The 21790-nt window shown below is 45.2% G+C and overlaps 1 protein-coding gene across 3 annotated transcripts in view; it reads right to left on the bottom strand.

The window, feature by feature from the left end:
• Positions 1-12343: 12343 nt before the first annotated feature.
• LOC129205263 (uncharacterized) overlaps positions 12344-21790 on the bottom strand; it is a 56638-nt gene continuing 47191 nt past the window's right edge. For all 3 annotated transcript variants that reach the window (XM_054822509.1, XM_054822510.1, XM_054822513.1), the window contains one exon: positions 12344-12759. The gene's annotated coding sequence lies outside the window, so the exon portion shown is untranslated. The remainder of the gene's footprint in view (positions 12760-21790) is intronic.

The raw sequence follows: 21790 nt of genomic DNA, 5'->3' as shown, positions 1-21790 counted from the left end.
GAACACAAATGGTCTGTCTACACAGGGAGGTTTCCTCCCAATGTCTCTGAACTCAGTAGCAACCACCAACTCACAAAATCCCCATACCCTGCGCAATGCTGGTAGCAGCCACTTTGATATGGCACATGAGCACTGCCTGAACCAGCCAGCAGCTCTACTCTTGATGCACATACCTAAGCACAGCTGTGAGAGTGGCCAGCGGGGATTCTACACAAACTACATCTTGGAAACCCTCACAGATAATGCAACAGGTCAGTCACAACTTCCGCCATGGTTCCAGAGGTGACAGAGAGAGACCTCCTTCTGCCAAGGGCATGGCCAAGACACCAAACATGCAATATGTGTTCAATGAGTTACAAACTCCAATATGAATAGGTAAGTTTTTGCAGAATTATAACAAAACCAGTTATAGGAATGGACTCTCATTTCCTAGGTGTGCCTGAGGGTACAGGAGGTCAGTGCCACAGACACCCCATAGTATCAAATCCACCTGACTCATGGCCACAGCTCAACCTCTGCACTATTGCTTTGCATTTGAGGAGGAAAACATGGAGCTAACTTTAGTATAAATACCAATGAAAAGAATTTAACCTTCTGCTATTGTCAAGGCTGAACAACCTCTAAGAAAGCAAACCTTGATGCAACTTTTCTATCTCAAAGAACTCTACAAACCTCACCGTAACAACCAATTTATTTTTTTTGTTCCAAATGACCAGCAATTGCATGCCTCAGCTGCTTGATGCTTACCCTGAGATAACAAAAAGTGGCCTTTATTTTGTGGAAGACAGTTCATCCTTTCACAAATAAGGTCCTTTTAGATATTGAGAAAAGGCACATAAAAAACTAGTATCCACAAAGTCCCTCTTTAGAAAATGCAGTCAACAATTTTTACTTTTTAATCTCACTATCATTCTCCAGATTTAGCATCTATTCTGATTTCCAGCTCCCCACAGTAGCTTTCATTGGATTTACCACAATCTTCACATTATTAACCTACACTCACTCTTCATCAGCATGTCTAGTTGGAGGCAGCTAAGAAATTAGAGGTAAGTTAGTTCATTGTTGAATCACTTGATATAGTAGATTCAGTGTGTTAATCCTGATGTATGTAGTCTGGGGAGGGGGTAGAGAGGGCTGTTTTGTTGGTTTTGGTAGTTTTTCTCCTCTGTGCATAGCACATGTGGTAAGGCAACAGCAATAAATCTGAACAAAGGAAATAAAGTACTAAGGCTTTAGGGAACATGTGTTTCATAAGAAAAACTTGGCTCACCATTAAAAGCAGTATGGCCTTATAACAGATGTTGCAAATTCAGACATAGAAAGAGACAGACAAAATTATATAAATACAAGTGACTTACAGGACTGTGTAGCTTTCAAACAGTACTGCAAGCCAGTCCATCTTCCCAGTTCTTCCTGGACCTGGCCAGACAGACCCCATGCTCCAAAACAGCAAGAGTAAAGCAGCGGCAGCAGCGCATCTCTCTAAGCGATGCTGCAACACATTAGGTTGCAGACAAAGGATTAAAGAATTAAAACCAACCCAGGCAACTGACATATTGTTTTCCAGGATCGGGGCTCTCCAGCTGCTGTTGACAGCCCTATTGCAAATCAATGTCAGCTAGAAACATGCTGCTGGAGGAGTAATTTGTCTTCCCTAGGATCTGTACATCTCTCACAATGTAGTGGTATGGCAGCACTTTCACACAGCAAGAAGGGACTCTGCTGAGATGCCATTCCCAACCTTGGGTGGGCAGAAACTGCTCAACAGAAATAACTACTTTGGAGCAAATTTTCAAAGATATTTAGGAGCCTAGACATGAAGAGAAGTGCCTGGTGAGGTTTTCCAAGGCCTCAAGGTGGGCCAGGCTCTTCAGACTCAGTCCCTGAGATGGGAATTTTCCTCCTCTCTCTCTCTCTCTCCAATCTCCTGAGGAACTTTTGAAATGCCACCCTTTTAGATTTCATGTCACTTCCCCTCCTCTTGTGGGCTGCTCATGGGACTCCCAGCCAGGCTGGTGGCCAAGGGTCAGCACTGGGCTGGCCAGTGCTAAGGGCAGGAAAGCAATCTTGGCTGCTGGCAGGACACAAGAAATCCCAAGAGGATGAAAGGGCTCCTGTTTGTCTGTCCCGTGCCTTTTAACTTTTTAGGGTAAATCGTCTCTATTTCATTTAATGCAATAGCTTTACTGCCAGTCTTCTGCCCATACACTTTAGGCCAAGTACTCTAACATTAAATGTAACCTACATACACTTTGCTTGTGATGTTGGTCTCCCTTTCTGAATTTTTGCCTTTTCTCATGCTTTATCAGTTCCAAGCTTAAGTAAAAATAAAGCCCAGATGCCAAGAACTGAGTAGTGACTAAGGTGGGGGCTGCGAAAACGAATAGAGAAGGAAGACACTATAAATGGAATCAGGGAAGTGTGGCTTGGGAGTGATTAATGAGCTTACATCTGTGATGAGTCCTTACTATAAACAGCAGGTACAGAAGCAGAGCCAGCAGCAGAAAGTGCTCAGGAGCAAAGATGGTGGAGCCGTGCCTCACCACATCAGCAGCAGCCTGGCTGGTTGATGATTGCTGGTGGGAACAAGAGATCCAGGGTTAGCACTGTTCCTTCTAAGTGGGGCTTTGACTGGGGTGCACAGCAGGATGCATGAAATAGGTAGAGAATAGCACGCATCCTTTCAAAACTCTGGGAGAAGAACAGGAGAAAAAAAATACAATTCCCTTTACTAGCAGCAAAACAGCAAATTCCTGGCAAAAGGGTCTAAAGTACCTGTGTTTCTACCCTCCTTCCCTGGGATATTTCCCTATCAGTAGAGATGCCTGGCACCCGCACTATAGCTCACAGGGTAGCCCCGGTGGAAGAGGTATTGCCACACATGCAGGCAGGTCATAGGCTCAGCCCATGGTGAGAGGGTGCTCCTCCAGGCAGGCTGACAAGGGAGGAAAGTCATTTCAGTCACAGCACTTCTCTCCATCTGCCACCTTGGAAAGCCTACCAGGAAACAATGGGAGCATGCAGGGCTGGTTGCTCAGAAAGCTGAGGAGCACCAGCACTGCCAGGTCATAAAGTTAAAATGGGACACTTACCAAAAAGGGAGCCTGTGAACACCAGCACTCTGAAATCATACTAGCCTTCTGTGACTGTAGCTGCCTCCAGCCCTTGGGATCTCCAGTGCCAAAAGGGAGCCTGAGGTTTGCTCCCTTTGAGTGAGTCAGGCAGCAGCACCAAGCATCAACTGCCCGGAAGTCCTGCCAGCAGTGCAAGGAGGTTCACCGCCACCAGCAGTCCTCAAACCAGGCTGGTATTTTACCAAACATGGCCATTTATGACCTAGTTTTGGAAGGGTGCATCAAAGAAATCTATACATATCCTGCAGCAATCCACTCCAGGAGCGGATAGGATGGACACCTATATTGTGGGAAATGCCTGTGAAAGGCAGAGTCATTAGGCACCCATCCTGCAAGCTGCAGGCTCCTCTGGGTCACACAAGCAAACTCAAAGGGAGCTTCCCCACACAGATGAGCTTTCCAAGCTTCATTAAATGAAATCAAAGAGAAATTGGATTTGGGTCGAAAGAGAAGGACCTTGGGCAGGTTAAGGGACTAATGATCAGGGAAAACGCAGAGCAATTTGGAGCAGCTGTCCTGCAGTATTCAATAGGATCCCAGCATTGCCCACTGCTAAGGATAAACATGCCAATGAGGCCTCTGAAATCCTGCTGCTAGTTTAAAAAACAGAAAAACCCAAGCAAACAAAAAATATCAATGAATTTTGGTTCTTTATTCATTGCTTTGCAGTTCCTGAGCCTGTGGAGTATATTCTATGAATAGCTCTAGCTCACTCCAGTTTGATATTCTCCATTTAAATGCAGAAAAAGTTTCCACTGCTTGTAGCAACCAGCACTGAGTTAGACATCAGGGTAGCCCTCCAAGACAGCAAAAGCCCATGCTTGCTGCTGAAAGTAAAACACACTCCAGGAAACATTTACAGGAAATCACTTCATGACAGAAATGTGCATGGCTATACCCAGGCTCAGTCAGCAGGAAGACTCCAACAGGCATACCCCAGATGCTGTGCTTGCTCTAGATCGCTATCTAGCAACAAAACACACTCTTAAGTTTGCATTAAGAAACATACACATGAGAAAGATGTAAAAGCTGCACTTCATGTAACACATGCATTTCTCATGTGGCAATGACACGTATAGCCAGAAAATGGTCAAAGCCATAGCTTTGACTGCTGCCAAGCACCAGAGCCCTGTTGCAAGAGTAGCTAGGGACCACCTCACCCTTGAGGTGCTACCAGGGGGACATCCACAACCCCACCCAACACATACCCAAATACATGAATTCTCTTCCTTCTGCCATACTCTGGCCACAGCGCCCAGTCTCCTGCACCACAGCTGACAAACTGGGTCAGGGTAATCTCCAGCAATCCAGCTAAGCTGATTTTCTGCCTGCTCTGCATTTTTTTGCAGTAGTGAAGAGCAAATGCAATGGGGGTCAGGATCTGGCCCCCCACATGCATAGTTTTAAAGATTATCATTCAGCAGAAGCTATTGTGATGAAAAAAAAATGCTATGCCCAGAGCCTGAGTTATTTCTTGGACCCTGAATGCTTTAAAACATAATATTTGGCTGGTTATAGAAGACATGTGGCAAAGCCGTCATTTTTTTTAGAAGGTTTGTCCTGCAACACAAAAAGAAAAGTAACTGAACTTCTATTCTTTCTCTGCTATGCACATCGCTGCACCCACACAAGCTGCTCTCACCTGAATTTTAAGTTCTGAATATATTTGATAACTCTATTTACAGAAATACCAACAAGGTCCCAATCAAAGATTAACACCATGATCTACTGGGTGGGGGCAAACAAGAAAGCACTCCCATGAAATTTTATACTCCAAGCAAAATGGGAAGGTTCAATATGATCTGTTATTAAAAAGGACATGAAAAGTACTAAGCTCAGGACAGACTTGAACAGTAAAAAAACATTCATCTGAGTCCTACTGTATTTAGCAGCAGCAAGAAAATTTGTTCAGTGCTCAACAGTCTTAGAGCCCTTACCCAAGTACAAGGCTAAGGGACTAGCTTAGAGCACCATTTCGTGGGGAAAAGGCTTTGTTTTCAAAGTTTCAGTTCCAATTCTGACCTGAGTCCCCAAATATGGCCTTTTCCCTGTTAAAAAAAAAAGTCACAATTATTGATTTACCTCCTAGAAACCCTGCACATGCTAATAAGCTCAAGCAGCATTTACAAGGGAGTTGAAGGGGGAGAGACATTTTATCACACAGGAGGAACACAGTGAGAGAGTTGCTTGCAAATCTGTTTGCTGTTTTCCCCATCCCGTCAGGTGTTACTGCTGTATCCAACTCTTTCCTAAACCTTTCTTCACAACATAGTACAAAACAAAGTGTTCTCTTCCAAGCATAGCTAGAAGAGCTTTAAACCCCCAGTCAGCAGGGCAAGTGCAAGCCCACTGCAGCAACACAAGGGGGAGGCTCAGATTCCAAGCCTTCCCCAAAGGAAGGCTGATGCTGTGCCAGTGCAGACAAAGGGTGCACACACATTTTCACCCTACTGGCTCAGCTCCAGGGATGGTTATTTCCAGCTGAGGGACAGCATCAAGCAGCAGTAGGAGGTAACCTTTCCATCTGTTCCTGTAGACAAAATGACATAGTAAAGATATTTCTAAACATCTCAATTCAGATAGAGGGTTACGATGGTTGGGACAGTCATAGCTATTGCCCTACTTCCTTCATCGGGGTAAATCCCTTAAGTATTCCCTCAACTGAGCCACCACAGGACCTACAACCCACCTGCTTCTTTTCCCCTACTAACTAACCAACTAGCCCAAGCTCTCTTTACCTATAAGTAAGGGGCAAGCCCACTGTTTAAGGCACCTGTGCTCCATAATCAGCAAATCAGTTGCCATTCTTAATGGTTTTGCTAATCAGGCAATCAGCAATGCCCCCTGAGCTTGATGCCTGTGACACAACTGCAGGCTCGCTGCCATTCAGCAGCTGGCACTAGGCACAGCAGCTGTGTGTGACTCAGGCTAGCAGGAGCCTTTGAAGATGCCTTCCCCTGATTTGTATCTGCAAGTGATTCTTTGTATTCAAATCATATTGTTGGTGTGCCAGCTACACTGTAAAAATCTGGGGTTAATAAACTCCACTTTCAGATCACAGCAGCTCTTTCCAGGGCACAGCTTTGTAGCACTGCCAATGCTTGCTCCTGCCCCATAAGCTAGCATGGCTGCTCATGCATTTTGCATCGCAAAAACCTTGCGAACACACATGAACAACCCCAGGGAAAGCCCAGGTTCCTAGTGGCTAGTAGTTTGCCTCCCTCTTGCTCCACCTCCTTCTCCCTTTTGGTGGTCCTGCATCCCTACCCCTAACTGTGAGCAGACTCCTGGCATCTTCAAGTTGGGGTCCCCCTGAGAAAAGAGGGAATTTCAAAAAAGAAAAAAGAAAGACAAAAGACAGAGGTGACCAGATATCACAAACCCTTGAATCCAGGGGAATCTGAAAAATGTTACCTAGGCTCTAGTAACAGAAATGTTTCTGTCCCGGACAGCATCTTCCCGCAGAGAAGCAGGTCCCTCTGGGAGTGCTGTTCAGCCACACTGGCTCTGGCCCACATAAGGAAACCTGTCTTGGGGCACTTCATTTTGCACAGGCCTAAATCTGTTTCGGATCGGTCCTTTAACCTCTATGCCTCACATCTGCAGCTGCAAGATGGAGCAATTTTTCTTTTCCTCACCTTTCCTGCAAGAAAGCAAAAGGAAAGGTGAGCTTTGCCCTCTGGACACATTTTGCAAAGGCACAGAGGACAGAAAGGCTTTAAGAGGATGGAGCTACATTGAGGGTAACTTCTTCCCCCTGCCTGGCACTTACCTGTCTCCTTTCTAATGCACTGCCATGCATTTGTGGCCCCACTGGTGACACCATGCTGTCTTTCTTGCAGGTCTGGCTCCTAAGGCCCTCAGAGCAGCTGGGACTTTCCTTGCAACATCATCAGGCTCACGGCAGCCCAGTCCTGCTTTTCTCTGGAGCGAGTTGCATGGGAAACTGCTCAAGGAAGAGCTGTTATTTCACAAAGCAGTGAGTTCGTTTATGGAGCTGTATACATAACAGGAACCATCTCTGCCACCTGGGCTACACTCCGCTAAACAACTGTCACATCTCTCTCCAGAACCAGTGACATTTTATAGTGGGTAAAGTGACTCATGCATTACACTGCAGCCTTTCTTCCATGCCAGATTTGTGGCTTGTTTGTGGATTATCTGCCAAAAAGGGGTGGAAGCAACTTTCACTTCTCAGCATCCCCATGGGACAGGTATGCTTCAGAGCTGGCTACATTTCAGAAGAATGATTCATTTACTCTAAGCAATATTTTCAGCTTGTATAAGCTGGATCGACATCAATGGAGCTACACCAGTGTACATCAGCCCAAGAACATGGCTCCATATTTTCATGGCGTGGAGCTCAGTCCTGGAAGGTTTTTAGCAGCCTCTTGATAGTGCAGACTGCATGTCCCTGTGGGCATTGAGCCCTGCCTGGGAGGAGTGGGATTTGGGGAGACTGGTTTGTTTTGTATTACTCTGGAGAAGAAATGAGACAGTACTAGTCACAGTGAATGACAACATGATCACCAGAGGAAATGTTGGGCAAACAAAATAAAACACTTTAGGACTGAAACTGGGAGCTGGAGGAAAGCTGCAACAGGCCCAAGAGAGCCCCCAATGCATCAGGAGGTCCTGATGCAGGATTGGACTGTAATACTCATCACCTCCATGGGACAGACACAGATTGTCAACAGCTTTTCATACCAGGAACTAAAAGGATTAAAGCACTTCCATTCAGTCACTCAGAAGAAAATCAGCAAACACAGGATGGCCATGTGCGACTATAATACTTCAGTGCCAGGTCTGCACAGTGCTGAGCCATGGGTCCTGTGTAGTGCTGGATGCTCGAGGTGAATGGATGTGTGCAGCCCCCATCCCGTTCATGTCATACTAATTAAGGTTAACAAGGGCTTACAGCCATCTTCTTTCCCCAGCCCTGTGTGGAGATTTACTCCTGAGCAAATCCGTCTTCCAAAAACTCAGACAAACATCTCAGACCCAAGGTACATGAAGAAGCTTGGAAACTGATGTGAGAATTAGGGAAAGCCACAGAGCAATGCTGTATGTTAAATATTGTGGTTGTGTACAGGAACATTCACCCAGAGATAGCAGCGCTCTTTGTAAAACAGGATTGAGCATAAGCAACCCCATTTTACACAAGGAGAACGCGAGCCACAGAGATTAAAGGCTGCCACCATTAAAATAAAAACAAAACCTGCAAATACCATAGGCACCTTAGGCAAGATTTTGGCAGAATTTGGGTACCTTGGTTGAAAACTGCAATCTCAGAGCTCCGTACTCCTGTTCAGTTGCTGCCTAGCCCCGGAGATGCCTGAACTTGCCCGCTGTGTCTTGGTTTGGCTCTCAGCCTCCGTAGGTGGCTGTTAACCTGCTCCCAAGCATGTCCAGAGCTGCTTCAGTCCAAACATCTCCACTCCAGCTGACACCTGAGCACCTGCCCGGGGCTGGCAGTGCTGTCCCCACCCCCTGCAGGGACCAGCCTGGGAGCTGCAGCAGGAGCAGACTGTGACACAGCCTGCAGGTGAAATGCAGTAATAAGCACTACCACCCCTCCAAGAAATGCCTTTTGCTGCAGCAGCACAAGAGGTCAAGCTCTCCCTGGGAGCACCTGACCCCACGTGCTGCCCCATGCAGCTCCCGTCCTGTCTGCTACCTGCCCTCTAGGGCATGAGGAGCTCCCCAACACCGCCCCACACTCCCTGACCATCTTGCAGTGAGCAAGACATAGTGAGCCCAAGGGCAGGGCGAGAGGAGAGGGAGCACCAGCCTGCACTGTGGTGGGGAAGGCGCCAGGCAGGGGATCAGCTGCCCCTAGGTAGTTCCCACACAGCAAGCTTGGCTCTCGTGCCACAGCCCCCTTGGTGCCTGGCAGGGGATGCTAGGTGTACAGCGGCTACAAGGCCTTTCTGGGATCGAGGCCGAAGCATTCGCCAGCAGACCACCCAGCACAGCCTTCAGTTACCTTAAAGCCATCCACAGGTGTAAGTATATACAGCAAGAGCTATGTTTCCCTCCTTTGCAGATGCTTTGCAGTGTTGTAGCGTCCTGGATGATGGTAGCAAACTGCAGCCATTGTCCAGCCTCCTCCATACCCTGCAAAGATGCCAGGGCAATGTAGGCTGGGGTCAGCTGTGTCTTTTGCCACTTTTTCAATATAACCAAGGCTTGACGCAGAGCTTTGTTTCAGAAATCATATGCCCATTTCCCCTCTTGTTGTGTGAACGGGGTGGTTTCAGACAAGTAACAAAACATAGTAAGTGCCTGTGGTAAATAAGTGCTGAAGACCAGCTACCCCCACGCTGTAAGTCTCTGCAGTTTTCTCAAACACAATCAACAGCCTGGCCTATGGCTTATTTACCCACTTCCAAAATTCTTAGTCTGACAACTAACGATGCATTAATCACTGTCAGACCGTGATCTTTTGTTTCTGCTCCTCTGCAGGCATCTGTCAGAATCACAAAAGATTAATTATCACACCAGCCTGGATGCAGAAACTCAGACCCCCTCTGCAGATGCACTCTTCATGGGACGCTTTGTGGCCCCTTCAGCAACCGCTTCACCTGTTTGTCCACTCTTTCATTCACTCCTCTTATATTTCTAACTCTGGGGATGGATATCTACTCCCTCTTGCCCAAGCATCAGTCCTTTTTCAGCCTCCCAAGCAGCACTAAAAGAGAGGATCACCAAAATCTTTCCTTGCAGCATTGGCCCACCTCAGGCACCCTGGTTCCCAATTCATCAACCGTGTTAAGAAGGTGCCTCCTCTCTCCTTCATATACACTTGTATATGGTTCAGTTTTAACCTTCCATCCACACAGCACTCTAGAGCTTGTAGTATTTGGAAGCTTGAAACATCCTGAACAAAATTAAGCCATCTTCTATCCAAAGCCTGTGGGATGATGAACAAACCCAGGAGCAGTCTCTGGCAGGCATCTGAGCTCTGCCATGGCAGAGGAAGCAGCTGCCTTGCTCCTTCAAAAGAACCCTCACAGACTGAAATATGCTTTTTCTTTGCATCCTAGAGCCTGGACCCAGATGTCCACAGGGAACTGACACTGCCAGAAGATGGAGGGACACTGAGGTTTGTCTGCATGTGGTAGCTGTAAGTGTTTATGCACACTGGTGCAGCATGAAATGCCTCTGGAGCTGATGCAGTTTGTGCCACAGTAAAGCTGTTCCGCACAACATAGGCACAGCTGTTTCCAAAGACAAAAAGAAATAAGCTGCATCTATCTAAAGCATCTACAGCAAGAATAAATAAAAAAAAAATTACAGTTTTTACTCAAATGCAAACTACTGCCTTCTGTGCAGCAGCAGCCAGGAAAGTCAGTTCGACCACCCTTTACTGCTAAGCACTGCCTGAGGAAGTCTCTTTTCTCCCTCCCATGAAATGTTTCTGTGCGTGATTCAGCAGTCATCTACAAAAAGCAATTTGGAAGATGAATTAGTTCACTAGGACAGAGGGAAGAAACAGAAGAGAGCACTTCTCTGGGTGCATGGGGGACATTTCAGTAGATGCTTGGATCACACAGTCCTCTCTCCACTTCTTAAACACATCCCAGGTGCCGGCGTTGCTTCAGTTCTTGATTTCCGCTTTCCTGTAGAGAAACTCCAGAAGTTCCTATAATCCCAGCATTGCAATGGATCCCCACATCTGCTGGCCTTCAAACATTGCTCTAGTCAGAGCTTTCCAGCCTGCTGTGTTGCTCATAAACCTCCGAGAAAGCGACTGAGTCTTCTTAGAGCTTTATTTCTCACACATTTATGAATTTGAATTGATTTGACTGGTTCCAGCTGCCAGCTGACACCGCGGAAAGGGCAGAGCTAGACCAACTCACACTTCTCTCTCCCTACTGAGAAGTCTATTTGTGGCCCTGCACAGTGCTGGAAATAAACTGCTTTTCTTGGAGAGACCCACCAGCAAGTGTTGGGCTCTCTATGGAGGACACAGCAGCCTCAAAGAGAGTAATTTTAACTCTGATTTCAAAGTCCTCACCAAAGGGTTTTAGAGGGCTGGAAATGTTCGTGGAGGTGGTGGTGAGGGGGGAAGAGGAGGGAGGTAAAAAATAAGATTTGTCTCCCCTCCTTATACTTGGAAAGCAGTCCTTCAGGGTCTGCCTGCTCCCTTCTATCACGCTTCTTCTTGTAGCTGGAAGATCCCAGCCTCACTACTTGCAGCGCTGAGAATATTTTAAATGACTCATTAATGTTTGCATACATATGCCAGATGCTTTCTTTCTTAATAAACAAACAAACAGAAACCTCAAACACACTCTCAGAGATGGAACATTTTTCCTACAGTGAAGGCCAGAGTGGTTGCCTGTGCAGGACGGTAGAAGAAGGTACTCCCTCCTCCCCAAAACCCCACTTCATGAACATTTCTCCTCCCTTCCTTGTCCCTTCCCCTGCCACACAGGTCATCCAGACTTTGGGGAGGGGTGGAAGTTCTGAGGAATGTCACAGCTGCTTATTTCTTCCTGCAGCACCTAAGAAGAGGGGAATTTGGAGGACCTCAGCCGCACATAGCTGACGGGACCCTGCATTAATACAGCCTCTGATGGGTGTTCATCAAAGCATATGTCCAGCTGAAAGAGGCAGCACCTGAGGTTACCACAGAGGGTTTTTTAAATAATTTATGGCTGAGGCTTCCTAAGCTACTCAGGGGCTTTTGTTAATTTTGTCACAAATCCTGTTTCTTCCAATATTTCACTCAGTTCACTGGGAAATTAAGCACTGTGATTTCCCTGTCCTGGCAGTCTTCAACTTCACTACACAGTTTATGTGTTCTTTACATCATTAAAATTGCAGTGTTATACAAGTGATATCTGAGATAAATGGTAGGTGTGCACAAATGGGCCATAAGAGAGTCAGGAGTCAAAAAGTTCAGATCCAAAATTGCAGGGAAGGTGATACCAGTGAGAAGTTGTGTCTCTCTGTTTCTCTGCAAGCTCTACCTCCATGCGTCAGCTCTCACAGACAAAAGAAATGCCCAGTGCTCCATGTACACACAGCATCTTTCTTGTAGGGAACTATTCATACATGCTGAACTGATTCCACATCAGCATTCACCATAAAATTTTAAATAAAAAAAGTGAAGTGTATATTCCTTTTTTGTCTTCTGCAAAGGCACTGGCTACTGAAAGCAAGAGGGATTCAGGTGAGTGCTTCACGAGATGTGACTAGAATATGCTTCTTCTGAAGTCTGCTAAATCAGAAGTAGTAATGTATTCCTTCTTTTCCCCTAAGACTTGGAAATCACATTTTAGCACCTGCCACAGGACTGTCAGGATCAGCATTTCAAGTAGCAATTCAGCCTTTATCAACATTCAACAGCATTGTAAGTAAGGAATAATTAATGTAATATTAACATAGAGTTATCGAGAAAGAAATGTAAACATTCAACATCAGATTCATTTAGTATTTACTGCAATAATGCAATCAGCATGAAGTCATTTAACATAAACGTCAGCTTCAGTGGAATGTCTCAGGGCAGTCAAGGCAGTTCAGAGGTGTGCCCCCCTCTGTACATACCACCCTCAAGCTCTCCAGAGCTCTGTAATGCACTCCTCAGAAGGTCATCTCAGGAAGTCACTTCATGTATCTGTGTCAAAACAAAAGCCAAAGAAATATTTCTGTAAAACCCAAACACTTTACCATGATATATACCAGATGTATGTATCACCACTCACAAGCTACACTGTACAGATAGATATATAGATCATGCATACATTACATACAGAAATGACAGATGAGAGTCTATAGGAATGATAGATAAGAATCTATAGAGCCATACTGTTGTATTTATACACACATACATATGTGAAACAATATATGAAATCAAATTCATACATCCATTCAACAGAACAGGTCAATACATCATGGCTTTTACAGAAACTGTTTCTTGACTTTCAGTGGACACATCAGTGTAATGTGTACTGTGCTTAGCTACATCTATATATACATATATAAAAAGACATAAATTGATATAAATTCAGTCAAATATTTTGCCTTATAACAGAGGAAGACAGCTAAGCTATTTAACATCTGGAAAGGATTTACTGTCTTTAAGGACAACTGGGTATCAGTTCAGCAGTTTTGGGGCCTGATTCCTGTATTTCTGTTCCCTCTATCTCCAGGGCTACTCCAGCACAGCCAAAAGGAAAAGAAGCCTGGCTGAGGGGTTTGGTTGAGCAGGGTTGCAGTCAGTGTCTAGTGGGATTTTCAAACGTGCCAAGGCTGCTACCTTACACTGACGTTATCGGGAGTGAGGTGCCCAGGCATGCTGGAAAATCTCTGTAGCTACTTAAGTCTCACTTGTAAAAGCATGGCGCATGTGACAGAGTGCCTGGAGCCAGGATCCCACTGAATTTCAGTGGAACTGCGACACTTGGATCCAGTAAGTTCCAGTGAAACCCTGCACCAGTGGGCACTCACAGTGCTGCAGGAATGGAGCACTGGATTGTATCTATGCCACAGCCTGGTTGCTCCCATTGAGCTCACTTTTCCCCCTAGCTGCCACAATTGCTCCAAAACTGGGGTACAAAGAACATGGAACAATGAACGTGCACATAGAAGCAACAAACCTTTACTCTGCAACATAAGCCCCAAAGGCCAGATTCTGCACAATCAATCACAGAGCTGACGTAAGCAGCATGCAGTGGGTGAGGGATCAAGACTGACTCAGGACAGAAGACACATCTAGCACTATCCTAATAGCCTGAAGCAGTGGTGAGGGCATCTACTGTAATCTCCTTGCTACGTATGCGGCTTTAACTGTGTCAAACATGTCTTGAATGAACACCACATCTGTCTTTAAAACAAAGAAGAGCTTTTCTAACAAGAAAAATAATGTTAACGATCTACTGCTTGGAATTAAATCTAGATTTGCAGTTCCAACACTGCCTTCTTCTGGGGAACTTGCAAAGAATTTTCATTGCAATGGAGACACTTCTGCATGAGAAGGTCTCCTCACTGCAGGGATGGGAGCAGGCAGCCAGCCTGCTGCAGCTTAAGACGGCATGCTCCTGCTGAATCCAAGTCCCACCACTTCTTAGTGAGTGCCATGCTTGTTTGACTGTGTACAGACCAAGTGCTACAGAAAAATGTAAATATTTTTATGGCCTGGCTTGCTTAAAAGCCTAGGAAGATGGCTGGCTAAGTGGAAAGGAATGCTGTGCACACACAGCAGAACAAATTTAATGAAAGACAGAACCCAGAGGTATCCTTTAACCCAGAGATGGAGTGCTTTGCATTGTTAAACAGCGGTTGTTTAGTACACCACAAAGAGAGCATTAAAGTCTAGATAACACAATTAATAATGAACTCTCCAACACAAAGTACTGTCACCATCAGTATGACCTCACCGTCCTCATGCACAGAATACAGGCTGGCTTTACAGAGCTATTCACTTGCCTTGTCTTGCTTTTGAGAAACCGGCCAAGTTCCCAGTTCACTCCATACTGGTGGAAGGTTACAGTAGAGACAGAGCTAGGCTCCTCTCAGAGATATGCAGGGGAAAGACAAGAGGCAAATGTGTGCAAGCTGGAAGATGGGAAAATCCACTTAGATAGTAGGAAAAGCGTTTTCACCATGAGGGTGGTCAAACACTAGAGTGGGGTGCAGAGATGTGGTGAGACCCCTATTCTTGGAAGACATTCAAACATCAACTAAACACAGCCCTGAGCAACTTGATCCAGTTGGAGCTGTGTTGAGCAGGGGTTGGCACAGGGACATGCAGAGCCTCCTATTAGCCTCTGTTATCATGTCATTCATTGGCTAACCCAAAAGGGCACTTTTGAACTAGATGTTTCTCACTATTTCTTTTCTTGCCTGCCTCCTGTATCAGCATATCCACACTGACTGGCTGTCACAGATACCAGATCCACTGAACTGGCTGACTGAGCCTCCAGCTGAATGACACCTAGGAAATACATGACCGGACCTAGGAATTGGCTTGGACTGGAGTATGAGTTACTTTAAAGACCAGCTTCATCTTGTCAAATCTAGAAGTCCACAGAATAGACTGAAATTCGGTGCTCACAAAGCAAAGACCAGGAGACAGTGACAGTGAGATCCCTGGCACAGAAGCTGCAAAGGCTGGGCCACAGAAAAGGAGGCTCCTCTGTGGCCACCATTAGGGTTGCCTTTGCTAGCACTGAGCCATGGAAGTCACACCAACTCTGATGAATCACTTCTGCTTGCCCTGAACACCCTTTCCAGACAAGATCCACATCCTGCATGCACTCCAGCTTCTAATAGATGAGTCCTAAAGGGGACGTGGAAGGAAGTATGGTGGGTTTAGCTCCAAGAAGTCATCTTTCCCTCCCAGTCCCAGGCAGCTGCACACATGGGAGAGCAGCAGTTTGATGTCAGGGTGTAAAATAGCTCAGCAGTGCTGCCTAAAAATCACCCCTTACAACCCAATGTGCCCAGCCTGGTCGTGCAGGGTGCTCCTGCTGACCTCCACTCACCTGAGGAACACAAGGGCTTGAATACCCATTTAACAACCCAAAAAAATACCCTTCATGAAACAAAGTCAATGAAAATCCTGAGCTGAGGTCCCCAAGCTATCACCACTGAGAGTCTCCAGTAACTGCAGGCTACACCTTTCAAAGTCACCTCTCTCAGCACAACTCTTAATAAAGACCCTGCCTGGTGAGAAGCACAGCCCCCAGCTGTTAGCTACCAGGGCAGCAGAAAAATCATTGCTTGCCAACAACATGCTTCAGCAGCAAGACCACAGGTGGCCAGCACCACCATCAGCTGACAAAAAAAATCAAAGGCAGCCTAGATCTCCCTTGATCTTCCTTTCAACATGATGTTCAAATCAGCTCTGAAAGTTGTAACTTACATTTACGTTACATCTCCTTGTCTTTTCAGATGTTATCGCCCCACCTAGGCACAGCCTCTGGCACAGGGATCACCCATTCAACTCCCATGGCTACATCTGAGAGCACTGTACACTGGGATGCAGCTTTAGTGAGGCCAAGAAAGCTATGTGAGGTGTAAAAGCTTTTGGAAGAGAGCCTCGATGCAACACTGAAGAAGAGGTAAGAGAGGTAAGCCCTGCATAAAGCTTGGCAGCATCCTAATGCACTTAATTTCTTTAAATGCATTTATTTAATTGCATCTTTTCATATCCTAAGTGCTTATGAAGTTCAAGTTTAACCTGGGGCAAAAAAGACAGACTCATGTGGATGGATAAAAGCCCATCTAAAATATTAAAGTAATTTTTACAGCTAAACATTAAAACATTGTTTCTTCAAATATAAATACTATAATTATGTTAAATATAAGATTATTTCACCCCATTTAATGAGTCCCTGGTCTTGTCTGCGTGCTTGGAAAAAAACCAAGTAGACAGAGTTTAGCTGGGCCAGGATGAAAGCACAAACATCTTGAGGTCCATGCCAGCTTAATTTAAATTGCAGGGTGCAAAGTCTCCGGCTGCAGGGGGACAGCCGCCCAGCTGCTTGCCTCAATGCCTGCAGCCGCTGGGAATCCCATGCCCAGGCTTTAAGTACAAAACTCTGCTGCTGGAACGAGTCCTCAGGACATTTTCCCCTTGACTGTAGGGCTCGCGCTGATTTGCTGCTCCTTGACTAAGAGCCCTCGAGGTGCCTTGCTGCCTTTTCCCCTTCAGCAGCCCCTGCTCCCCTTCACCTGGACCCTTCTCTACCCCAAGGCACTGAAGGAAGCTGATCCTTTCCCCTTTGTTACCATCAGTGGCCTCTTTGCTCACTGACTAAGGATTTGAATTTGTGTGGCTCCTAGGTGCTTTTTGGGCATCTATACATGTATCTGAATTAAAAGAGGCTTCTGAGAGCTGAATGCAGCTGCAACAACCACACAGTGACCTGTGAAGGGGCCCATGGTCATGTAGTTGCATGACTGGGGAGAGTTTCCCTTGGGCTTTTTACGCGGCTTCACTCCCCTTTTCCTGCTGTTTCTGGCTTCAGTTACAGCCACACGTGAACAATGCAGCCTGTGTGCATGTTTCCCATTTAGAGCATAGGCTTGTAAAACATTTTTAATACGTGATTTACAAGGGTTCTGGCTTGGACTGAAACTGTTCCTCTCACAAGCTGAGCAAGGGTGGACTGGCTGAAGGTGTTTATGGAGGGCAAGGTGGGAGCCAACAGGCAAGGTGAATGCTCTCAGGTCACTGGCAGATCCAGCATCCACCACTGCATCCTGTGAGAAGCGATAAGGAAACACCACCATTCCTCCCTCAGCCAGCATCAGCCACAGAAAAGCATCCCCATTTCCAGAAGTGACATCTTTTGGGGATAAGCAATGTTTAGACTTGGCCAAAAGCAGAAGCAACCAAAAGCCACTGTAGAGTTTGAGCCAAATCTGTTTGTGATCTTTTCTTTCCCCAGAAAATTGCAAATAATACTACTAGAAACAGAGAAGGAATGGGAAAAGCTATAGCATTTTGGTTAAACTGAATAGTATAGAAAAACACCTGATGATTTTATAACAGAACTATATTTTAAGAGAATTGTCATAAAAAGCAACATTTAATTTAGAAGCATCAGGCAGTCCAGTTTGTTATCATTCAAGGACCCTAAGTGATGTTTCCAAATGCTCAAGTAACTACATTGGACACAATATCCTATCCAAATTCCAATTCCTTACTCCAATAAAGTTTCAATTGGAAAAGATAATATAAACTTCCTGTCCTAAAACACTGCTACCACATGCAATTAAAGCAGTAGGGGAATGAGGCAGCACCTGATCAGCAGATGCAGTGTTCAAGTCTCCCTCACAGCGATACACATTATGAAATGGAAGACTGCTATGACTTGATTTTATATACATATTTTACAAGATGATGTAATCTCCACTTCAAATGTTGACAAAACACACTTAATCACATCTTTGAGGATTCTTTACAGAGTTGCTGCTACAGCATAAATGCAGAGAAATGTTTCAGAGCTTTCTAGAAAGCCTAGCTAAGATGATTTCTTCACAGGTTGAAGCACACAAGACAAGTGCAGAAATCTGAAAGGCTCCCAGACACTGCTTTATAGAGTCATTGGGGGGGGAGGAGGTGTCTTAAAATAATCATAAATCTATATGTTTTTTTCCCTTCAGAAACATCTTGTCCCTGCTAGCAGCAGCTCAAGGATCCTCAGTTTGATCCGTGTTTTGGGATGCTTTATGCCATGATTCCATCAGCTGCTAAAGCAAGTCAGCACTAAGTGATGCTTAAACAGCATTTAGGCAGCACCTGACAGTGCAAGTCTTGTGGCACCTGGTGGGATGTGCCTGCTGGGCTCTCCCCCAGGAGACACGCATGATCATGGCCATGGGATCACGGCTCCCACCTGCTTTCCTGCTCCCAGCCACGCTGGCACCAGAGCAATGATTTGCATTGACTTTGCCAGCACTAACAAAGGGAGGGGGTTGCTCTACACAAGCAGCAGCAGTGCTGGGGCCAAATCCTGCCCTGCTCCCAGTGGCGTGGGAAGCCCCCAGGTAGAAGACAAGCTATTGAGCCCACTTGCTTTCTGTGTGAGGTCTCAAATTACCTCTTGGGCCATTTCTTTTATTAGGACAGTTTAGTGACTAGAATCCCGCCGTGTATGAAGTCTACACCTCCCTCTGCTACCTAGAAATGTTGCATTTCTCAGCTGCACCTATCTGCAGTGGCTAAATTGATGGAAGACTCCTCGAGACACTTAGGAAAGAGAAAAGGTCATCCAGCTATTACCTGAATCCTTTGAGCTCTGAAAGTAGAAAGCATTTGGGGTGTAAGCTGTGGGACTGCATGATTCTGAACTTGAAGTTGCAGCAGACAGGACACTCTCAGCACTGCAGATATGCTTTGGCACATCACAGGTGTACAGAGAGATGCCAGAAATAGCTTAGAGGTCTCATTTTGCTTTTTTTTTTTTGCATAAAAGTTCTTCTTTAGTTCAACCATTTCACCTGTCTCTCATGTCAAATTGCTGAAGCAGCTTTTTCTTTCTCTTTTTTTTTAATTTTATTTCCTACTACCAATTCCTGGGAACCACAAAGGGCGAGGCAGCCCACAGCTTTCAAAAAAATTACATTTCTCTTGGCATATGGATTGCCAATACTGTCACTGCACTCCACATGCAAAAACAGGTTTCTGAGAATGCCAGGACTCTTAAATAAAACACTACAGCTCAGCAGACTTATATTTTCTAGCTATACTTGCAAAAAAATCCATGCAAAAGTTCTTCCTTGTTCTCCTGCTTTTCTCTTCTCCAGATCCAAATGTTAACATAAGAATTTAAAACCTCCACAAAACATGTTACCATGTGTTTTGCTGCTCTCTTAAATGAGCTTTTCAACCACACACTGTTAGTAGCCTAAATATTCAGTCATGATGTTACAAAAGGATAGGGAAGAAGCCTTCTTTCTCTCACCTCTACATAAATATTTTTGCTTAAAACCGGCCAACAGCTTGAACAAGTGATGATGGCACATAAAATGATATAAATAAGTGTAGCTCATATCAATTAACCATAGAGGCAGAGAGAGGAAATGAGAGAGCATGTGTTTGAGTATGTGCACAGGCAATAATATAACAAAAAATTTCATCGCAGAAGCAAAGTCTAGTAACCTAGCATCTGGAGGTGTCCAAAATGAGGTCGCCTATGCAAACACGATTTGCCCTCCTGCACATTTACCTTAAGCTAGAGCCTCACATTTCATAATCACATGCCATATTTTCCATGCCAGATGATTCAATGCTTAGCAGAGGTGGCACTAACTGAATAAAAAGCTATTCAACATTTGATCCTCATCACTCAGTTTGCTGGCTCGTGCCTTACATAGTGTGCATGGTTCCAGTGCTTCTCTGAAAACAGAACTATTCATTTTCCATATAGCCCTCAGTGAGATGCCTATCCTATAGATCCTGCATGTTTGTAAGCTTTAATGACTGTAACCATGCAAATCCTTGGTGACAAAGGAATGGTATTTCTTATTAAGGAGATGTGGAAGTGGCCATAGAGATAGTCAGAAGTGCTCTTTTATTTCGTAATTTGGGATTTTTAGAGACTGACTCTTCAGAGGCAACAATGTCTCCTAATGCTTCCACTCTACCTTGCCAGGGAGGGAAGGATCAGTGATGCCTTTGCCTGGTGATGAGGTGGCCATTTCTTCTCAGGAGCTGATACTATCAATGCCCACACATGGTCACATCAGCCTGGGCTGCACCCAGCTCTCTACCTCCCCAACATCTTCCTGCCCCTGTTATCACAGCATATGGAGGAGCTGGGGGGAAAGCAGATTGCACTTGCTCTCCAGGCTCTGCCTTGGCTGCCAGGTTATTAATGGTGAAATTCAAAATGCTAATCCCAATCCACAAAGTCACCAGTGCACTAGGGTCAATTAGCTCTGCAGCTGCCTTGCCCTGGATGCCCCACTGTGACACACTTGGAAAATGTTTGCCAGCCCCTATCACAGATTTCCTGGGAGCAGGAGACTAACTAAGCTCCTTTGCCTTCAGACTTGACTTCAGCTGAACCGGATTGCCTTTAGAGAGCCCTGGAAGAGCTGGCTCATCTCCAAATGCTACTGAAATCAGGAGTCCCATTTTTCTCCCCGTGAATTTTGAGTCATGCCCCAACAAGGCTCTACATTTTCCCTTTGCCATGAAGTCACATTTCTTACTAAGGCATTTTAGGTAGGAGTTCAGTTAGGACAGAGCAGGCTGTGCTGTTCCCGAGTTGGCAGGAAACAATAGTCCCTAGACATTAACATGATGGACATGTCGACACGGAGAAACGTATGGTACCAATTAAGACAGTATCAACAATTATGCAGAACACAGTTGAGTGAATTAATTTGTTGCCTGGAGTAAAGGCTGCCAGTACAAAGCTGGCTGTCAAGAGACACACTTTCATCTTGCGTGCTGCCTTGTGCCAAATACTATGAAGCTCATGTGCACTATGGATGATCACTAGGTTTTCTTTTTCCACCAGCAATCTTGAAGCAGGGAAGGAGCAGCCAGTCCCTACCTGCTGCTTCCTTTCTTCTCTGTAAAAAACCAAACCAAACCAAAACCAAAACACCACCAAAAACCAGTAACAAAAAAACCCAAACCACTTGGAAAAAAAAAAAAAATCCCCAAATGACTATTATTCCCAAAACACAAAAATAAGAACTACAAAGTAACTGGGAAAGGATGGTTCTTTTCTTGCTTAAAAAGGTGTTGGTTTTCTTTGCTGAGGAGCTGACAAATGATAACTCATTTGTCAAACACACTTTATCCTAGTTCTCTAAGTGGAGAGAAGAAAAATGGTTAAGTCATATGTGTGACTTTTTTCCAACTTGCTATTTTTATGCTAACCAGAAGGATACTTACACACTTTCCATCTCTTGCTTCCCACCCGTTGTTTGCCAAGAAAGATGCAAGATTACCTCTGGCAAGTTGTGGCTAAGTTCTCCTGCCTTGCCAAGCACCTTCCAGAGGCTTGCTAAAATACCTTAATTCTAGAGGGGCTGTAAGAACAAGCAGCTGATTTTCTCTAAAAACCTTACGTCTGCAAAATGCTATGCAGATCTATGGCTGTCAGAGTATTAAACAACAAAGAAAAAACTAGGACTTGTAAATGATCACTCGCTGCATTAATAAGTAGCCGCGTTTGAAT

Source organism: Grus americana, chromosome 3, assembly GCF_028858705.1.
Source record: "Grus americana isolate bGruAme1 chromosome 3, bGruAme1.mat, whole genome shotgun sequence".
Classification (NCBI taxonomy): Eukaryota; Metazoa; Chordata; class Aves; order Gruiformes; family Gruidae; genus Grus; species Grus americana.
The sequence above is the reverse complement of the archived record's forward strand: the minus strand, read 5'-3'. Positions and strand labels throughout refer to the sequence as shown.